Below are 19,493 nucleotides of genomic sequence, written 5' to 3'. Positions count from 1 at the left end.
TTTCTTGTTCTCCACTTCCACCGTTGTCCTCTTCCTGTGTCCACCCATGAAATGCTGGCGTAGGCTCGGGACTCCATTCTCAGCCTCAGTCGGCATGACACCCGCCCTGAGCAGTCTCAGTTGTTCCCCCACTCATACAAGGTGCATGCTGATGATCCCAAATGTGTCTCTCTCCCCTCGAGTCGATACGGCCACCCATATCTCAACCCCAGATGCCCAAAATGAACACTCACATTCTCACTTCCTTCCCACAACCTTCCCCTTCCTGGTTCCCCATCGCAGTGAACGGCACCATCCAGTCACCCAGGCTAGGCAGCTGACAGTCATCCTGGATCCCTGTTTCCTTTTACCCACTGTCCAATCACCAAGGCCTGTCCTCTGAATTCTTCCCGAATCTAGTCCTTCCTTCTATCTTAACTGCTGCCGCCCTAATTAGACCCATATCTTCTCTCACTTGGTCTATCATAACAGCCTTCTAACAGTCCTTCCTCCTAATCTTTCCCTCTTTAAAGCTTGCTCCCCAAAGCGACTCAAGGGCTCTTTCTAAAGCATAAATCTGATCATCTCACTCTCTGTTTAAACCCCTTCAAAGGCTCTCTATTTGATTCCTTTACAAGGCCTTTATCACCAGCCCATATCTCCCTTCCATCTCCAACCATTCATTACTACCTATTTGATACCTCTGTGATTTTATGCAGCATCTTCCTGCTCCGGGATACCCTTCCCAACTGCCAATGTTCTTCGCCTATTTGATTCTAACTGCTCAGACTTTGCTCGGACATCAGGTTCTTCAGGAAGCCTTCTCTGGACCCCCAGGTTGAATTAAGGGCCCTATCTTCATGTTCTCAATGTGCTAAGTCCCTTCATCATGTCTGACTCTTTGCAACCCTATCAGCTGTAGCCCACCAGGTTCCTCTGTCCAAGGGATTCTCCAGGCAAGAATACTGGAGTGGGTTGCCATGTCTTCTTCCAAGGGACCTTTCTGACCCAGGGATCGAACCCATGCCTCCTGCATTGGCAGGCAGGTTCTTTACCACTAGCGCCACTTGGGAAGCAACTTATATATACCTCAAATATCATCTTAAAATATTTATTCAAAATTAAATGTGTATGATTGTTACCTCCCAACTAAGCTCAAGTTCCAATATCACCTCATTTACACTGAGAAAAAATGCTCCTGAACTGGGACATAAGGGTAGAGCTTTCTGATGGTAAAAATTTTCAGACATGGAGATGGGTGGTCAGGATACAGATGGATCCTTCCTTGAGGATCCTTCAAAGGAAGGACTGGGCATCAACTAATAGGACCAGATTTAGCATCTATAAATGCAGGTGGGCAAATGGACCGGAGAAAGCAATGGCACTCCATTCCAATACTCTTGCCTGGAAAATCCCATGGACGGAGGAGCCTGGTAGGCTGCAGTCCATGGGGTCGCTAGGAGTCGGACACGACTGAGCGACTTCACTTTCACTTTTCACTTTCATGCATTGGAGAAGGAAATGGCAATCCACTCCAGTGTTCTTGCCTGGAGAATCCCAGGGACGGCGGAGCCTGGTGGGCTGCCGTCTATGGGGTCGCACAGAGTCAGACACGACTGAAGCGACTTAGCAGCAGTAGCAGCAGGGCAAATGGACAAGACCACCACACAAAATGCCTTCCAGCCCTGGGATTCTTTGACTCTGACCTATTGATTCCCTTTAGTCCCTACTGATTTCTCAGAGGACTCCAAAGTTAGCCCTAGGAGGAAAGAGAAGAAAGCCCCAAGGGGGAATTTCTTGGTAGTCCAGTGGTTACAGATTGGCACTTTCACTGCTGAGGGCCCAGGTTCAATTCCTGGTCTAGGAACTAAGATCCCAGAAGCCACGCGGTGTGGGCAAGGGGAAAAAAAAAAGCCCGAGGGAGATCCAGCAGGCCCAGCTCCTACAGCTCTTTCCAAACTGGAATTCAAATGCAGAAAGCTGAGCTACCCCTCTCTAACCACCAGCCCCCTGGCTCCCAGCCAGGACGCCACCAGGCCAAGCAGAGGAGGCCCAGCCTGCCAACAAGTCTCGTGTCCAGGGCCACACTGGCAGCTGCCTTCCAGAAGTGCAGTGCTCTGCTCCCTCTACTGCAGATGGGCCGGTGGTGAGGAGGCAAGAAGGCAAGAACGGGAGAGCCACCCCCAAGGTGGAGTGAAGGCTCAGAGCTGCAGCAGGCACAGGGGAAATCTAGAGAAGGAGGGAAGGCAGGATCCCAACCACCTGGTGCTGGAGGGAGCTGGCTTCCACTGAGAACTAGTTCCTGAATTTCATCCTCCAGGAGGGGTGTGGATACACAAAGTATTTTAGGAATCAGAGTCTCGTGTTTCTCGCCTCCCCCATTCTCTTTCCAATCCAGTTCCCTCCCAGCCAAACTCTGCTGGGTTGACAAATTCTCTATTCCTTGAGTCCTCAAGGGCTACTAAGGATTCTGTAAAAAAAAAAGAAAGAAAGAAATATACATTATGTAGGTCCCAGGAAAGAGTTGGGGTAGAGGAGGACCGGGGTCTATGCTACTCTGCAGCTCATCCAGGAAGAGAAGGCAGGGACCAGGACCACTCTGTCACAAACTGCAAGGAGCACCCAGACACCGTACTCTGGGGGAATGACACCGTCTACCACCACAAAGAGAGCCATGCCCCCTGGAACTATGTACCCTGGTGGCCCTAGCTGTTTTCTCTTCCAGTATCCATCTCTCAGAAAGTAGATGAAAACCATCTGAAAGACCATTTTCAGCCAGTTACCTTTCACCTGCATGCACTCATTATTAACATTTCCCCACATCTGAACACACTTTCTCTGCTTAACATTTGAAAGTAAGATGCAAGCACTTCACTTCTAAATACTTAGCCTGAATCTCCACAGAACTAGGTCTTTCTCCGAGGTAAACACAATGCCAATTAGCATACCCACAAAATGTAACGCTGACTCAATATAGGGCCCACATTTGAATGTTTGTAATTGCCATCTGGTAAGTTTTTCAAACATACAAATTCCTGGCCCTTCTCGTGGAGGGGTGATTTAGTGGGGTGAGTCCCTGGACTCTGAACATTTCAAAGACCCTCAGGCAATTCAGATGTGTGGATTTGACACCAAAGACTAAGGTTTCAGAACCACCAGGAGGACAGGAGGGAACTGGGGAAAGGGATCCCGAAGAGGACCAAGCAGTCAGCTGGTGAAGGGAAAAGGGGCTTACGGCCAAGCAGGTCGGTGCCAGGGTCTAAGCAGCACCAGGCACCAAACTCAGTTCACACAGCTGCCAACAGATGGCTGGACGTCAGCGGGGGAGGAGGCTGATCCAAGCAGAGCCACACAATGGTTCAGAGTCAAAGGGTGGGTAAAAAGGAGAGGACACTCCCTGAAGCGAGCTGACTCTGTGCAGGGCCTGTGCCAGAGAGGGAGGGGCCCCAGGGGCCAGCAGTGACACCAGCTCTGGGTGGGGAGGGCTTCCTGTCGCCTCACTGGAGGTCACTGTAGCAGAACTGCCCTGCTTGGGACAGGCTAATGGGTCTGGGTCCTCTCCCCACATCCTGAGCCACAGAGCTGGATTCTAATGGGTGTTGAGTACCAGCTACGTGCCAGGCACCATACTAGATCCAAGTATTCAGATGATGGCGGCACAATTCCAGGAAGCTTACAATCTAGCAAAGGTGACAGATGTATCATGAATAATCCAATCCCCGCTTTCAGGCACAAAGCAGGGAACCTTGCACATCTTGGCCCATTTTCACCAAGCAGGGGAAATGGAGAGTTATCAAGAAAGGTGGTGAAAAATATGCAGTCTCAAGCCCATGTCTTCCCTAAGATGACTCAGTTCTAGGGCTGCCCTAGGGGGAGACTTTCCACACCACCTCTCAGGACAGAATGGGTCAAAGGGTTGGAGGCCATTAGGGCTTAATCCCTTTGACTCACAGAGTTTTCTCTTCTGAGAGGACCCTCCCCCTAGCCACGCCCAACAGCCACACTTATCCAGACCCCAATGGTTCTGCAGCCAGGGACCCATCGCCCACCCCTCAACCCACACTTTGCTGTCCTGCTCCACGTCTCCCCGCCCACAGCTCCGACAGGGAAGTCAGTGTGCCCTGTGCCAAGAATCTGACTCCTCCAGCAGGCAGGTATAACCAGAAGTCAAATAGGTCAGCTCTCTGCCTCAAACAGATATGCAGCCGATCCCTGCTTCCGTAATGAAAACCTACAGGTTTTATACAACTCTACAGGCTGCTTTGAAGTCAGGCCCATCCCTGAGTAACACACACCAACACAGTCTTTCTCTTATTTAACTGTTCTCTCTGCGTGGTCCTCACTTCCAGTGTGGAAGAAAGAGACTTGCACTTTCTTCCTACTCACACAGCCCTTCTCCAGCATCCTCTTAGCCAAAATGAAGCAGTCCCATACAGCTCAGTCTTTGCTACTGGACTTACTTTCCATCTCTCTCTCTCTTTCCAGGGCCTACCCTGGGTTCTCCACCAATTTGAAGCCAAAGTGGACACAAGAGCCCTAATAAAGGCTCTCTGGTCCTAAGAGAGCAGAGGGTCAGGAGGCTGTGTGACACATCCGTTGGGTTTGCATTCACAGTCCCCAGTCCCTGCTCAGAAACCATTTGTGCAGCAGGTTCTGTTCAAAGCACACACACATACGTACACATGCACACATGTGGAATCCCTGGGGCTCAAAGCTCCTGGCATACACCCTGTAGACGTGGGGTCTTGGTATGAAGAGAGTCGGGGATGGAGGAGGTGAGGCAGCAGCTCACAGCTCCGCTCAAAACTTTCCAAGAGCCACCCTGTTATAGTCGGCAGGGCCCGGGACCAGGAGCTGGCAGTCAGCTGAATGGAACATTTGGCAAAAAGGAAAGAAAGGTCTTGGCAGCATGTGAGTTTCTAACCCAGGAACCATCCCAGGAGCCAGAGCAGCCACACCTCCCCTCTGTCTGGGCCACGCTTCCCACTTTCTCTGTTGCCTGCCCTCCGCTCCAAGAACCAGTCCTTCTAGTTCAGATCAGTTCCTACCAAAGTGCACCCCAACCTACCTACAAGAGAAAAACAACCTAATGTTTCCAAAATCTAGGAAACCTCAGCCTCTCTGAATCTACTGTAGGCCCCTAAAGCATAAAGGAAGCCCCTCAGGGAAGAGGATATAAGAAAGTGGGTGGAGGAGGGGACAGGGACACAGCAGCCTTTCCAGTGCCATTTACCTGCTGCAGCTGAGAGCTCCTGCAAGATTAGACGGTTGCCTGTCACCTCCAGCTGAACCTCTAGTCTAGCTTCCCCAGCTTATGCCCGCTGGAATCCAGTTCTCTGGGATTCTTGTGTGGGCTGGGATAACTCCCTAGAGGAGGCCAGCCCATTAAGCAGAATCCAGAAAGCAGGTCACAGCTGTTCCCATCCAGCCAAGGCACCGAAGTGAGGACCCAACACACCAGCGAGGCTGTGCTCTGCCTGGAGGACTCACCAGAGGGGAGAGATGAAAGGTGGTGTCACTCTGGCTCACGGCTCCAGTCCAGACTCCTCAAGTCCTCACAAGCTGGCAGGGCCAACCTATCAGAGTCTGCAGGGAAGAAGAAGGAAGCGCTGGGCAGCATTGCAAATTATGGCCCATGACCACAGCAAGGGGATGGGGAAGTGTCTTGGGGTAACCACCAAGGCATCAGACTAGCCAGAGTCAACTGAATAATGCCAGCGAGACCATCCTCCACAAGAATGGCATCTTTGCTGTGGATCAACTCTGATCTGCAGGGAGTGTTTCCAATTCAATTACAACAATTCTTCAGCTGTTGTCTCGTAGCACCTTTCCTAGAAAGGCTATCTCTCATCTCCATGACAGGATCCGCCTGTCTAATAGAAATGAGTAGAATGAGACCCACAAAGGCTCAGTTCATTTGCCCTGGGTCTCACAGCAGAGCCACCGCAGAGCTGGGAAGGGCCCATGACCCAGTGTGGGGAGGCCACATGGTGCTGCTGGTCCTCAGAAACAAGCCTGGCCCAGCCCCGTGCACCTCCCCACGAGGCCACGCTTGGCACTGATGATGGCCAGAGCCCGGGACGAGAAAGACCCAGGGGCTTGGCCCACAAAGTAGAGAAGGGGACCCAGCAGCCCCCATGCCGTGGTGCTGCCTGTGGGGAGGGGGAGGACGACAGCTTGGGAGCCCGAGCTGAGGAGCCAGCGGGCAAGCCAGGCCGTGTGGGCAGCTGACAGCCACCTGCTTGGCTCAGAGAAGGGTGAAAGGAAGTTGAGCAGAAAAAGACTGAACCCGTCACCCATGGGAACCTCGGAGGAGTGAAGAATGGCCCCCATGCCATGACCAGGGCAAACTCCTTCCCGCCCTCTTGGCAGGGAGGCTCTGCACCTCCCTCCGCCAGCTCTGTCCACTGTCTCTCTGCCACCAGAGTCCCTAACCCAGCAATCCTGACAGGCTGTCTGCATATCTTTAATTACTGCTAGCTCCCCAAATCAAGAAAATCCCCGACAGACTGCAGTCACTCCCAGGGGCCCAGAGCCACAGTAACCACACACACTGTACACGTTCCCACCCTGCACACTCCCGCCCACTACACTGGCTCCGACTCACCCCCTCAGCAGCTCCCTGAGGGCAGAAGAAGCCAGCCCAGACACCTGAGGTGACAGTTGTAGTGCCGCTGGCAAAGAAGCCTAAGAAAAGCAGGTAGGAAGTTGAACCCGAAGAAAAGGAAAATGGGACCCCCAGGTTCCAGGGGCCTTCCCTGTCCACATTCCAGGGTGTGGGGCCAGGCTGCACCAGGCAGGAGAGCTCTCAGGAGGGCAATGCCAGGGGAGAAAACTCCAGACACAGAGCCCTGGAGCACCTTTGCCCAAACAAACCTGGCTCCTAGTCAGCCTCGGAAGTGGCTGGTTATCCCCTAAATCAATGGAGAATCCTGGGGTCCTCACAAAGCAGAATAGGAAAGTCCCCTTCCTGACAGGATGGGGTGTCAGTTCCCAAGTGGCCCCCTTCTTTCAGACGAGAAACATGCACGCGCGCGCACACACACACACACACACACACAGAACACCACCAAACATCTGATGCTAATTTACACAGGGCTGTCAGAGGGACACCTGCAGTTAAAAGGCAGAGTCTGAGGAGAGGGGTGCTCAACCTTAAGGAAATCCAGAAGTGGGAAAGGAAATTGATAGAGGCACCGGAAGAAACGACCCATCAGAAGGTGGAGGAACGGATCTCGGACACAGGCCTTGCCAGTCCTCCCCTGCTCCCAGTCCCGACCTCTCCAGGGCACAAGTTCCCCTAAGTGTTGTCCAGGAGGCGGCCTGACCCTCTAAGTCACTGACCCCCCGACACTTGGCCTTGGCTGCTGTTAGCCTGGCCTAACCCCGCAGCCATGAAGTCCCTCTCCCCTCTTCCTGGTAGCAGACCGGAAGGATATCCTGCCCCAGGTCAGCCAAGGACACTGAACCCAGGAGGAAACCAAGGGTTCCGTCTCACCAAGGTCAAAGGGGAAACCCCACTGGGGATGCAGGGCCCTAAGAGGGAACTGGGAGATGAGATCCTCCCCCAGACGTCCTCCCAGTGTTCAGAATCCCCAAACCGCAGGGAAGGGGACACCAGGGAGGGGGCTGGGAAGTGGGCAGAGGTCCTGACGGTGCCCGATCGCGGCCAAGACTCCCCTCCACCTGGTCACTCCCTACCTACCCCTGTCACGGTGGTAGTCCCAGTGCCCGGGTCCTACTGATCCCACTTGACCCGTAGGGCCTCAAAAGCCATGAGTGCAGCTGGAGGCGCTTTTCCTCCTGCTTTCTCTCTTCTCTTTCCACCCCAACTCAAGATCCTCAGAAACCTTCCCCGGTCAGCTGTTTCAAACTCCCTTACTTCTTTTATGCTCTCAGTGTTTCCTAAACATGTTGATGCTGTGTACATGACAAGACATAAGAATGGGGGCACAAGAACCTTTGTCTTAGATGGCGTTAAAACAACCATTCTGCACCTCTGCACATGGAGGGGTCAAGACTTCTTTCCTAAGTAGGGAGTAACCTAGGCAGTGGGGAGTAGACAAGGAGCCCTGTCAGTTTCAGTGTCGCTCTGCACACGCCCTAATGCCTTTTTCCCATCTCCTATGTCCCACTTCGCACAGGAAGCTCCAAGGGAGACAGAGGCCAAAGCTATACCCAGCATAGGGACACTCAGTTGCCCACCTGGCTCACTCACATCCCACCAGCCCCACAGTCATGGGGCCCTTGCCCATGTGCCCCTCACCCAGGGTCTACAATAGAGTAGCAATAGTCAGAGGCTGTTCTCAGCAGGGATTAGCTGCATGCCTGCAGCTGGATGAGAGAAGCCAGAATGTGAGCATATGTGCAGGCACAATGGAGCTAACCATCCATAGCTACCTTGCTGAAATACCATTGCAATGCATGTAAACATCATTACAAATCTGTCAAATTAGTACCCCAAGGATATGTCCACTGTCCTGCCTGGAGTGAGGGTATCACACTTCATTCTGGTGAAAACAAAGCGAAGGTTGGGGCAGGGAACTACGGGTCAACAGAGAGGGAGGCTAAGTGAACATGTGTGTGTGTGTGTTTGCATGCTAACTCGCTTTAGTCGTGTCCGACTCTGTGCAACCCTATGGACTGTACCCTGTCAGGCTCCTCTGTCCATGGGATTCTCCAGGCAAGAGTACTGGAGTGGGCTGCCATGCCCTCCTCCAGGACCTGACAGCTTCTACACACCCCTGTAACACAGGGCTCCTAAACAAATAGTTATTACCATCTCCCTAAGTTGCGGGCACTAATCAATCTAACAGTTGTGTAACAATCTGATGCATGTTACTAACCTGGTGACTGACTACGCCATAAGGGTCACAGCCAGTGAATAAGGTCAGCAGTTACTCTTCAAGGACTCTAGCACACTAAGGCAACAGCCGATACCCAAGTGTGACTCTAGCCTCGATGAGTGAAGATAAGCATCAAAGAAATAGAAGGAAGGAAACAGACCTTTCTCCCACCCCCACCCCATCTGGCATTCTGTGCCAGGTATTGTCTTGTTTCATCCTTATAACAATTCTTAAATGTGCATATTATTATCCTTACTTTATGAAAACAGGAAAGGAATTGAGTAATTTTCCCAAGGTCGCACAAGTAGTAAAAGAGACTGAGTCAAATTGTTTTACATTAACTATACGTCAATAAGCAAATAATAAAATAAAATATAAAATAAATAAGTAAAAGCTAAACTGAATCTTTGAGGCCAAAACTGTTTGAGGTCTTTTTTCCATTCTGTTATGGAGACCCAGGAATATCACATTTTACCAAGCTGATATTGGTGACTATTCCAGTATACTCCAGTGCCAGGGAATCCTGGAGCTCTGGTCATGTCATTCGTCCAGTGAAAAACTCTCCCCTTCCTTATCAGGTACTCAAGACTCCCCACACCGAGTCCCAGCCCAGTCCCCTGAATGCCCTAATGGTCATTAACCATTCTCCAGGGCCCCATGCTCTCCCACAAACCCTCACTCATGCGCATGCCCTCTGGAGCACTCCTGCCCTCACGCAAGTGCCCTCTGGAGCACTCCTGCCCTCACGCGAGCACCCTCTGGAGCACTCCTGCCCTCATGCGAGCGCCCTCTGGAGCACTCCTTCCCTCATGCAAGTGCCCTCTGGAGCACTCTGGCTCGCCCAACCAGCTCCTATGTTAGAGCCTTCTTTCATCTCCTATGACTGAAAGTGACTTTGCTCTCTTTCAAATGTCTGTAAAAATTTTAATGCATCCCACTGTATTTATATTGTTTTGTATTACCCCACTGGTGATCAGAATAAAAATAACTTATCCATGTAGGTGGGGCTTCCCTGGTGGTGCAACGGTAAAGAATCCACCTGCCAATACAGGAGACATGGGTTCAATCCCTGGGTCAGGAAGATCCCTTGGAGATGGAAATGGCAAACCATTCCAGTATTCACTCCTAGGAAATCCTACAGTCCATGGGGTTGCAAGAGTCAGACACGACTTAGCGACTAAAAACAACAACAAACATCCATGTATGTGGTTTATAATTACAAAGCACTTTATAGATATAAGCCCATTAATCTTGAGGAAAAAATTACCTCCTATTTGTCTTTGTCTTCCCCACAATGCTCAATACAATGCTTTACACATGGGACAGAGTTGTTAAACACTGTGTTCTGAGGGTGTTCTGACTAACCTAGAGAATTATCACTTTCCTGTTGTAGCACCAGAGATTCTGAAGCTGGATAAGGAAGGCAAAATTGTAATTGATTTCCCAGGTTGATACCCAATAGCATTTATCAGGTTCTCAGAATTCAAGTGTCTCCCAAAATATTAAGCACTCTAGTTTTAGTTTCTATACTTTTTAAAGAAATGCTGCCTTGGGGCAACCATATGACAACTGACTCATATTGAGCTTACAGAATTACCCCTTACATAAAGCTCATCTGTTCACTTGAGATTTTGGAGTACAATGTGGTGACCCCAAGGTCAGGGACCATATTGAACTCAAGTTTATATTCTGAGGGTTTAGCACAAACCTGCTACTGGAAGATGATAAAATAACTGACCACCACCATCTACTGAGTCCTCGCCATGCATCAGATAGCACTCCTGGTAATTCATTGTCTTCTTCACTGCTGTGCACTCAGGTTCACCATGTACATTCAATGCATAATGGGTGATGGATGAATAAAAGATAAAATGCAAGCTCCACTAATGGTTCTGGCCAAATTAAACTCCACTCCCTTTATCTCTTTCACCACTTGTTTCACTCCCCATCCCACCCCAACGCCTACTCACTGTTCAGATCTCAGCTAGCATTTCATTTCCACCAGGAATTCTGACCACCTAAATGCTTCATTTATGAATTCTTTAAGCGTCCCATACTATAGCCTACTCAGTTGTCTATGTTCTCCACCCAGCAGTAAGTTCTGGAAGGCTGTATGTGCTAGACACTGAAAGCACCTAAAGTCATTAGCATGCACTCAAAAAACATCTGTCAATGAACAAATGAGCTCTTTTTAAACATTAACTGACAAGCTTTCTTCCCTCTGTGATCACGTCTTCTTCCACAGAGGACTTTAAGAATAACACTTGTTGCTATCACCTGACTCTTGAGGCAGTCCCATCTCATTCAGAACCTGGGCTTCATTGACATTTTTTCCTCACAGGTCCCTCCAGTGCAGCATAGAAAGAACGCAGGTTCTAGAGGTATCTTGACCTATATTCAAACTCTGGCTCTTTTCTCATTAGTTGTACAACCTTAATCTTGGTTTGAATCTAAACCTAAGCTGAACCTCAGTTCTCTCATCTGCAAAGGAGGATGAGACAATTTCATCATCATCTATTTCCTCCAAGGATTGCAGTCAGGGTTGGAATTAAGATAAGGTTTGAAAAGCTACAGGAAGACAGACACTCAGTGCTAGTGGCTATTCTTTTTTATCATGCTTTGCTCGGTATTTTTATCATGCCTTGCTTGGTATTTGAACTTCTCAAATGGCTCCTTTTTGCCTTCCTTGTTGGGACCATCTACAATAGCATAATTAAAATTGCACTTCAGAGAACTGACATCCCTTTGGAGTCATTCTTTCAAAATCTCTTGTCAGGGAACTACATCCATCTTTTCTCTTAATTTAAAAAAAGAAAAAAAAAATCTGTCTTCCTGAATTCTAAAGTGTAAATCTGACATCCTGGTTATAATATTTTGGGGGAAAACATAGTTGCCTTCTCCCAGGTTCCCATAATATCCAATTTGCAAACAATCTCTCCATTTTGGGTCAGAATTAAATGAGTCCTCCAGTGCTCCGAGTACTTTAACTTTTTTTACCTTTTGGAAGACACACGAGCATGACAAGTCAGGAATGTGGCAGACACTCTGCTTTCAGAAACGTGGGGCCCTCAGAGGGGTCTCAACAGTGGAAGGGCTCCATCAATCACTCCAATCTGGGTTCTAGGTTAATTTGGACCTGAGATGAGAAGAGCTCATATCTGTTTCTTCACCTGGCAAGGCAAACTGTACTCTTTCCTCAAAATGGAATCTCCTCGGCTCTCTATTCCTTTCCCCTCACCCTGTGCCTTCTGATCTGCTGTCAAGGGTACTAAGCAGACTAAGATAGAAAGAGAGAAAAACTTGGCAGGAGAGGATGCCTCCATGCAAGCTTATTCCTGGTGGGCCTGGGGAACCAGAGTATGCAAGGAGCTCTCAGGACTGGCACCCACCTCCATGGTGGGGAGGATGCAGAAATAGAAGCTAACCTCTAAGACAGGATCCACAGGCCAAGATTTGGAATGAGGCATAAAACATAGTGGAAGAAATGCCAAGGAGAAAAGAAGCCACTGCCCAGGAAACTAGTCTCGCAGTGACTAGAGCTGGCTGAGGTTAGGAGAGAAAGGTCCAGGATGAAGGGTGTTGAACAATGTTTTCAAGAAAGAAGAGCGGAAGGTGCAAACGTTAAGGAGGAAGGAAAAAAGTTTCCAAAGAGGCAAATGATTTTTGGCCTCTTGTTGAAACACTACGGAGCCTCTGCTAGGTGAGACTTCCTACAGGAAGTTCTCAAGAAGAGGAAGGACAAATTGCTAAAGACCCCTTGTCACAGATTCTATATTCTGCCCCAAGACTATTGGGACTGCTCTTCTCTTCCTCCTCCATACCTTGTGGGCTTCTTCCCCAAAGCTCAAAAGGTGTTATGTGTCATTAATCTCTTAAACACTATGGAGATTTGAGGACAGTGAATTCCATCACAGATATCCTGAAAGAAGAGAATTTCCCAGCAAAGATAGAGTCAACTGATAGGTACATTCCAAAGTGCTAAAAGACAGGTCCTTTCATTGGTAGTAAAATGATCTGTGGAACAAGTTCCAGCATTAAGAATCACATGACCTTGGAAGAGTCATTTCTTTGCAGAGAAATGACTTTCCAATTCTAAAACTATATGTGATCCTAGGAAATGCAAGAATTAAGGAGCTGCTATGCTGGACTAGGGCTGGGTGGAGGAAATTTGTCCCCCAGGATCTCTGTCCTTGAGAAGTGAGTTATCTAAGGCATGTCCCAGTCTGGTAACATCTCACCGGCATTCAAATCAAAGAATCCAGTATGAATGAATTCTGTAAGTCTGCTGCTCCTTTCCCAGGACCCAACATCTCCCTGAGAGGGGCACCCAAATTATGAGCACAGGGTCTGGAGTGGGAATGCCCGCTTCAAATCTCTCCTCTGACATTGACTAGCCAGCTGACATCAGTAAGTGTCAGCTACAATATTATTTGCCAGCTCAGTACTATCCTATCCATAGACAGCAGTCAGCCTTTGGGGTGTGTATATCCCCCTGATTCCCTACAAATATCATTAAGTAGACTTTCCTTCTCTCTCAGTTCCCATCCTAGCAATCCTATTTAAAGAGAAATACCCAAAGAATAGTTACCTGGGCATTGTCACATTACTTTCCCTTAGCCAGAAAAGAAAGGTTCCAGAACATTCTCTATTTCACATCCTTTTCCTCCCACCTCTCCCCCCCGCCCCCACCAGCTTTCTCTCCCTCATTAGTGACACTAAACTCAGGATGTGTAACCTACTTTTGTATAGCACTCTGCAGTTTTCAGAGTGCTTTTGCATGCATGATTTTATTCAGTTCATGGTAAGCAGTGTATTTCATCCTTAAAACAATCCTATGAGCCAAAGGTATTTTTCCCCATTTTATAGATAGGCAAACTGAGTCTTGGGTTCACAAGTTGTTCATACTCACACAGCTGAAAGCCAGGCCCCGGACACTGAACCCACCCACTGTTCTCTCTACTCCTCCGCACTCTCACACCCAAGTTCACATCCTGGGATGTTCCTATCCTGGGAGCATGAGGAGCCCAAAGTTTACGGCCAGTTACAAACCCCCAAAGGGAACAGAGTTCCCTCATTTTTATTCCTGTTGGCCAGCAGGGCTGTCCAGGCTGAATGACCATACACGTGAGATACTTGCAAAATGTCACGCCTAGGTAGGGTGGAGAAATCAGAGAGAGAAGACCTAAAGCCCACAAGAACGTGGGGTATCTGCTAGAGCATCATTACATCATGCCAAGGCCGCAGGTATTCCAGGTCACTGAACAATCCCAAAGGAGCACTCCAGGGAAAAGCCTGAGGACCCAGATAAACGAAGCCTCCTTCACCGATCTTTCCAGGAAGAGGGAAATGGACAAGCTCCCTTCTGGCCAGGGCTGAGAGTTTGGTCAGATTCAAACACACACACCCATGCACACTCAGCAGTAAATTCAGAGCCGTGGAAGTCAAACCTTGGGCTCACCCAAAGGCCAGTGGGGAAGCAGCCACAGCTTCAGTCCAGGGCTCCGGCTCAGAGCCACCACCTCCTCAGACGCTGGCTGCCAGGCAGGGCTATAAAATGTGCCTCGACTTAATTTTTCCATGGACACAACCCCAGAGGGGACCGCCAGGCTCTGGAGGAGCTGCAATCCTGAAGCCTCATAACTTCTGTGTTCTGGGATGCACAGCTGGAGTCCGGGAGGGAGGAGGATACGGGGATCAGGTTTGCCCGCCCCCCCACCTCCGGAACCATTTCTCTTCCAATATCTTTCTGAGGCCTCGTGTGGCAAGAGAGTAAGTTTTCATTCAGCGGCTGATACAGGGTTGGAATCCAGTGCAAATTACTTACATCTGCTTGGCCACAACCCATACAGTCAGGTAGTTTAGACAGAGAAGGAGGGGCATGTTGGCCCACTTCTGGAAGCCTGGGTACTTGTGTGCTAAGGAATCTGGTGCCACGCTGGGACCAGCCACCCAGGGTACAAAATTCTCGAAAAGAACTGAGAAGAAAACATCAGGGCAGCAGAGACAATAGAGATTCCATCGCAGCCAGGCTGGAGGGACTGGGAAGCCACAAAGACCCCACAAGGGGGTGGAGACCAAGAGAAAGGAGGTCGGCCTGAAGAGCGTGAGCGAGGGCAGGGTCTTCACACGCGCCCCGCGGCCAACCAGGGTGTGTGCGCTAACCTCACACGTTAGTAACCTCTTCGCACAACCCGGGAGCCTGCCGAGCCCCTGGGCTTCCCACCCCACCCGACCCGACCCGACCCCACCCGACCCCACCCGGGCTTGGCAGACTCCCCGGGGCTTCCTGCTGCTGCGATTGCGCCCCAACATGAAAGCCATCGCTGTCGAGAGCTGAAAACTAGAGACAAGTACAGGCCGGGGAAGCAGCGCCTGCCCCCGAGGACCAGGAACTCCGGCATGAAGGCCCCTCTCCCTCTCCCCAGCTTTCCCCTTTTGCTGCCGTATCCTTATAAGGCAGAAGCCAATTTTCCTATCTGTCCGCATAAAAAAGGTATACCTATATATAGATTCCCTAGGCTAGATGCTGACTTTTCACCCACCGCAAGAGAAAGCACCACCCCACCACTCTCACTCCAGGGCAGGTTTTACCTTTTATTTTCTCATCTTCAACAAACCAAAACACCAAAACCATTGGCTGATTCAAGGCGCCTTGCCGCTGGGAGCTAGGAAGTGTGTTTAGAGGGAAAGGGGTAGGGAAGAGGGCGCCCGGGTTCCGAGACGCCCAGAGACCCCAGGAGCGGGGAGGCAGCGGGGCCGCCCGCTCGCTCGGGTGCGGGAGCCGGAGCTCGGCGCCCACCGCCCCCGCGGCCCGCTCCCCGGCTCCTTCCATTGTTGCACTTCGCCGCTGCCATGCTGCAGTGAGAGCCCCCGACCTCCGTCCGCCCCACTCGGCGGGTGATCCGCAGACGCGGGCCGGGGCGCCCGGCTGGGTGCGCGCCTTACCTGCACCCACTGCGGTTTCCTGCGGTTGTGCGCTCGGCTACCCGGGCTGCCGGCTCCAGGCGGCTCCGGCCGCGCACCGCCTCCTCCGGGCCGCTCCCTCCCGGGCAACACGCGCCGGGCGGCGGGCCCGGGGCAGCGGGGAGGCAGAAGGGGCGCGAGAACAGGCTGCGGAGTCGGCTCAGCGGAGGGCGTGCGCGAGCCCGCGGGGTCCGGCGGGCCCGGGGGAGACAATAGCGGCAGCCGCGCGCGAGCGCTGGGAAGCCATCTCCCGGAGACCCCGCGCACTGCACGGCGGCGGAGGCTCGGCCGGACGCGGGCAGGGCGGGCAGCCGCAGGCCGCGGCCCCAGCCCGCAGCGCCCGGAGCGCGGAGGAGGGCGGGCCCCGAGCCCGGCCGCCCGCCCCTCCCGCCCGGCTCCCCGCCTCCCCGGCCTTTGCGCCGGGGAGGGAAAAGCAAAGCGTCGACTCGTGCTTCGGGAACCCAGGGGCCGAATCTCCACTCCCCACTCGCGCGAGAGTGTTTGCAGATGATCGTTACCTTCCCCTGCTGGGACCCCTTTGCTGTGTGCCAGACGAATGCCAGATCATTCTCCTAGAAATGACAAGAGTTTTCAGGTCCGGGTATCGGTGGGTGGAATTTTCCCCCCATCATTAACAGAACGATGTCTGAGAGAGTCCCTACCGTGAGGACGGAGAAGACGGCGTGGGGAAGCTGCCTCTCCCTTTTGCACTTTTCTGCTTCATTGGTTTTTCGGTTCGCCCTAGTGGGTCGTGTGACCCGAGCCCCGTTAAATAGCAGTCTACAACCTGAGGGGGAAGGGTGGTGGTTGATCCTCCAGCCCAACCAGCGCAGGGGGAAAATCTTTCATACATTACGTTCTATTTAAAATTTTGACTCAGTACCTTTGTTTGAGCAGTGGTCTCTAGATGAATTTTCCGAAGGGCTCCACCCAAAGAAACCCATAGTTGGCCCGCCCCTTATTTGCATTTGGTTTGCATAATAACGATGCTCTCTGATCTCAAAGTATATGTTCCTCAAAATCTGAATCTTGGTGTCCACTAGGGTCCTCCTGTTTTCTTCCTTGCCAGACTGCTATGGGACCTGGTTCTCAGCGTCCCTCCCCTGCCGTCCCCTTCAGGTATTCAGGGCTCAGTACTCCCAGCCTGAGGTCAGAGGTCCAGGATTCTCCTGCCAGGGTTCTCAGGGAAACATATGCAAACCTGTGCCTTCTCTGGTCTCAAAGATATGTTTGTTAAAATGCTACTATTACAGTCTGTTTTGGATTCACTGGAGTTTTGTGGGTTTTATTTTTTAATTTTTTTAAATTAATTTATTTTTTTTTACTTTACAATATTGTATTGGTTTTGCCATACATTGACATGAATCTGCCATGGGTGTACATGTGTTCCCCTTCCAGAGGTTTTATTTTTTTAAGGGTGTCAGAAAGGCCTTTTTAAAAAGATAACGGCCTTGTAAAATTTCCTCATTAATTTGAAACTTCAAGATATCCAACATGTCTTAGATTCATAGGCTTATAGAAATGGAAGAGACTTTAGAGCTCAAAGGAGGATAACTATTTTGGGGAAGGAAATTGGAATAACCAGATGAAGTCCTATGTAGAGGGAGAAAGCAATGTAAAAAGTGAGGTCATGATTTGGAGGTACCCTTGGGGTATTGTTTTGTTCTCATATGAGGTGAAATCTGGGCCAGTGCAAAGAAACTTGCAACCAGTGCAGTGCAGGCAACCTTGAGTGAGACAATAGGAGGAGAAGCTCATAAAAGGAGAAGGGACAAAGGCTTGTGTTTGTTTTCTACTCACTGCACCATGGCCTTGGGTAGTCCACTTCACCCTCTGAGCATCAATAGTTCTATCAGCTTTGCTTCCCACTCAGGCCTGTTGTGAAGATCAAAGGAAAGAATGGGCCATTTTGATGACCACAGCCTGTGTGTTCTGTATATATAACGTATGTATGACGCTATTCCTAATGCTCAAGAGCCTCAGGGGATAAAAACATGCATTCATTCACTCATTCACTGCTTGATCACAACACAAATATATGACAGCTTGCTGTGTGCCTGTCATCAGGTTAAGCTCGGAAGCCTGAGAGAACAGAGTAGTGCGGGGCCATCAGTGGTCCAGTGTTGCTGGAGTGAAAAGTCTTCAGTGAACAGCTAACAGAAAATAGGCCTGCCTGAGTTGCTGGGCTGAGGATCATATTAAAGCCTTTTTAATGCATCTCGGTAGGGAGAAAATTCTGTGCTATAAGAGAAACCAGGGCATGTCAAAAAGTTTAGGTTTAGCCCTGTAGGCAACAGAGAACCCAGGGAGTAGACTGGGAGTGAGGTGATCAGTGATGCGGCCTATTAAGGAGGATTTGGAACCCACACTGCATGTCTTTCCTTTGCCCCTGCAGATCCACTCTGGGCCCTCTGGTTTCCTAGAAGGAATGGGCCAGTGGGGAGCCTCCTCAGAAGAGTGGGAGGAGGGAGGTCAAAGAGGTCTGGACATTTCTCCCTTGGGCTCCTTTTCTCTGGGGTCACTGTGGGCTGGCTGCCACGCTCAACAAAGCTTCCTCCAGGTGTTTCCCCTTCCCTCTCAGCTCCTTTCCCTCCCTCTCCCTTCCCCTCTTCTCGCTTCATTTAGGGAATCGATCACTCCCTTCCTTCCACTTTCAAACCAAGAAATGGAAACTCCCTTTTCTGCTGGCCCCGGGGGACTGCACATTGTTTCTTCTGGCTGTCTATGCCCTGCTGGCCCTTTGTAAATTGTTTCTTCAAATTGGAGTGTGCCATTTGCGTGTTGCTAGGTTAGGAGTACCGGCTGGGAACTCACGGGGAGGCCATGGATGCATTCACGGTGCAAGAGCAGAGAGTCTGGAAGCAGGGACAGAAGGCTGGGATGGGAGGGAAGGACAGATACAAGAGAGTCAGGCCGCCAAGCAAATAATACTTGGTACTGTACTGAATGTAGGGATCATCAGTGAGGGGGAAGAGTGTAGAATCAATCCTCACCTGATGCCTTAGGAATTGGGGGCAGGTGGTGCCATTTACTAAGTGAGGGACTGTAGTAAGATAGGGCCCGGGTATTGGGGGAGCAATCACGGCTCTGATTTTGGACATTAAATTAAATTTGGACTTGCAGTGTCTCTGGAACGTTCAGGTGGGGATGTCTAGTAGACTTTAGATTTATGAAACTAAATTGAAAGTAGAGGCATGGACAAGTGGTTTCAATTTTGGACTCTTCCATTCATAGATGATGAACAAAGTTACATATGTGACATCACCCAAGTGGGCAAATAGAGGAAGGAAGAGGCCTGAATGGGAGGAAGGACTGAGATGCCCGGGTGTCAGAAAGGGGGAGGAGAGAAAGTGTCAGGAGAGAGAGCTGGGGACACAAGTGTGCCGAGACATCCAGGAGGGCGGGACTGGAAAAGCCCTTGGGATTGACAAGAAGCCAGTGAGTTCTAGATGCTAGAGGGGCTTCTTGAGCTGTTAGCCTTTCTGTCATAGAGAGGAGGGTGGTGGGAGAGAGATTGAAGAGCCCACCAGAAACCCAGGCTGCTCTCAGTTTGGAGTTATTGGGCCAAAAACACAAAAGGAAACTTTTCAGAGCAACTCCTCTGTACCATGCATGTCTGTACCTTGTAATGGTCTCAACTCAAAAACCGTACAGTGATGGTGAAGCACTGGGTCTCTGATGAGTTACATCAGGCATTGATTTGGG

General features: G+C 50.5%; 1 protein-coding gene and 1 non-coding gene across 4 annotated transcripts in view; both read right to left on the bottom strand.

Annotated features, from left to right (window-relative positions):
• Nucleotides 1-16,137, bottom strand: part of PIK3C2B (phosphatidylinositol-4-phosphate 3-kinase catalytic subunit type 2 beta) — a 68,140-nt gene extending 52,003 nt beyond the window's left edge. For all 3 annotated transcript variants that reach the window (XM_081494925.1, XM_081494927.1, XM_081494929.1), the window contains exon 1: nucleotides 15,771-16,137. The gene's annotated coding sequence lies outside the window, so the exon portion shown is untranslated. The remainder of the gene's footprint in view (nucleotides 1-15,770) is intronic.
• On the bottom strand, nucleotides 8,813-8,942 carry LOC145508122 (small nucleolar RNA SNORA3/SNORA45 family). The gene has a single exon (XR_014055381.1). It is a non-coding gene; the product is annotated as a small nucleolar RNA SNORA3/SNORA45 family (small nucleolar RNA).
• Nucleotides 16,138-19,493: the final 3,356 nt, after the last annotated feature.

Source organism: Giraffa tippelskirchi, chromosome 5 (genome assembly GCF_054371585.1).
Source record: "Giraffa tippelskirchi isolate mGirTip1 chromosome 5, T2T-mGirTip1v1.2.pri, whole genome shotgun sequence".
In the NCBI taxonomy this organism is placed as follows: Eukaryota; Metazoa; Chordata; class Mammalia; order Artiodactyla; family Giraffidae; genus Giraffa; species Giraffa tippelskirchi.
This window is presented reverse-complemented; position numbering and strand designations above follow the sequence as displayed.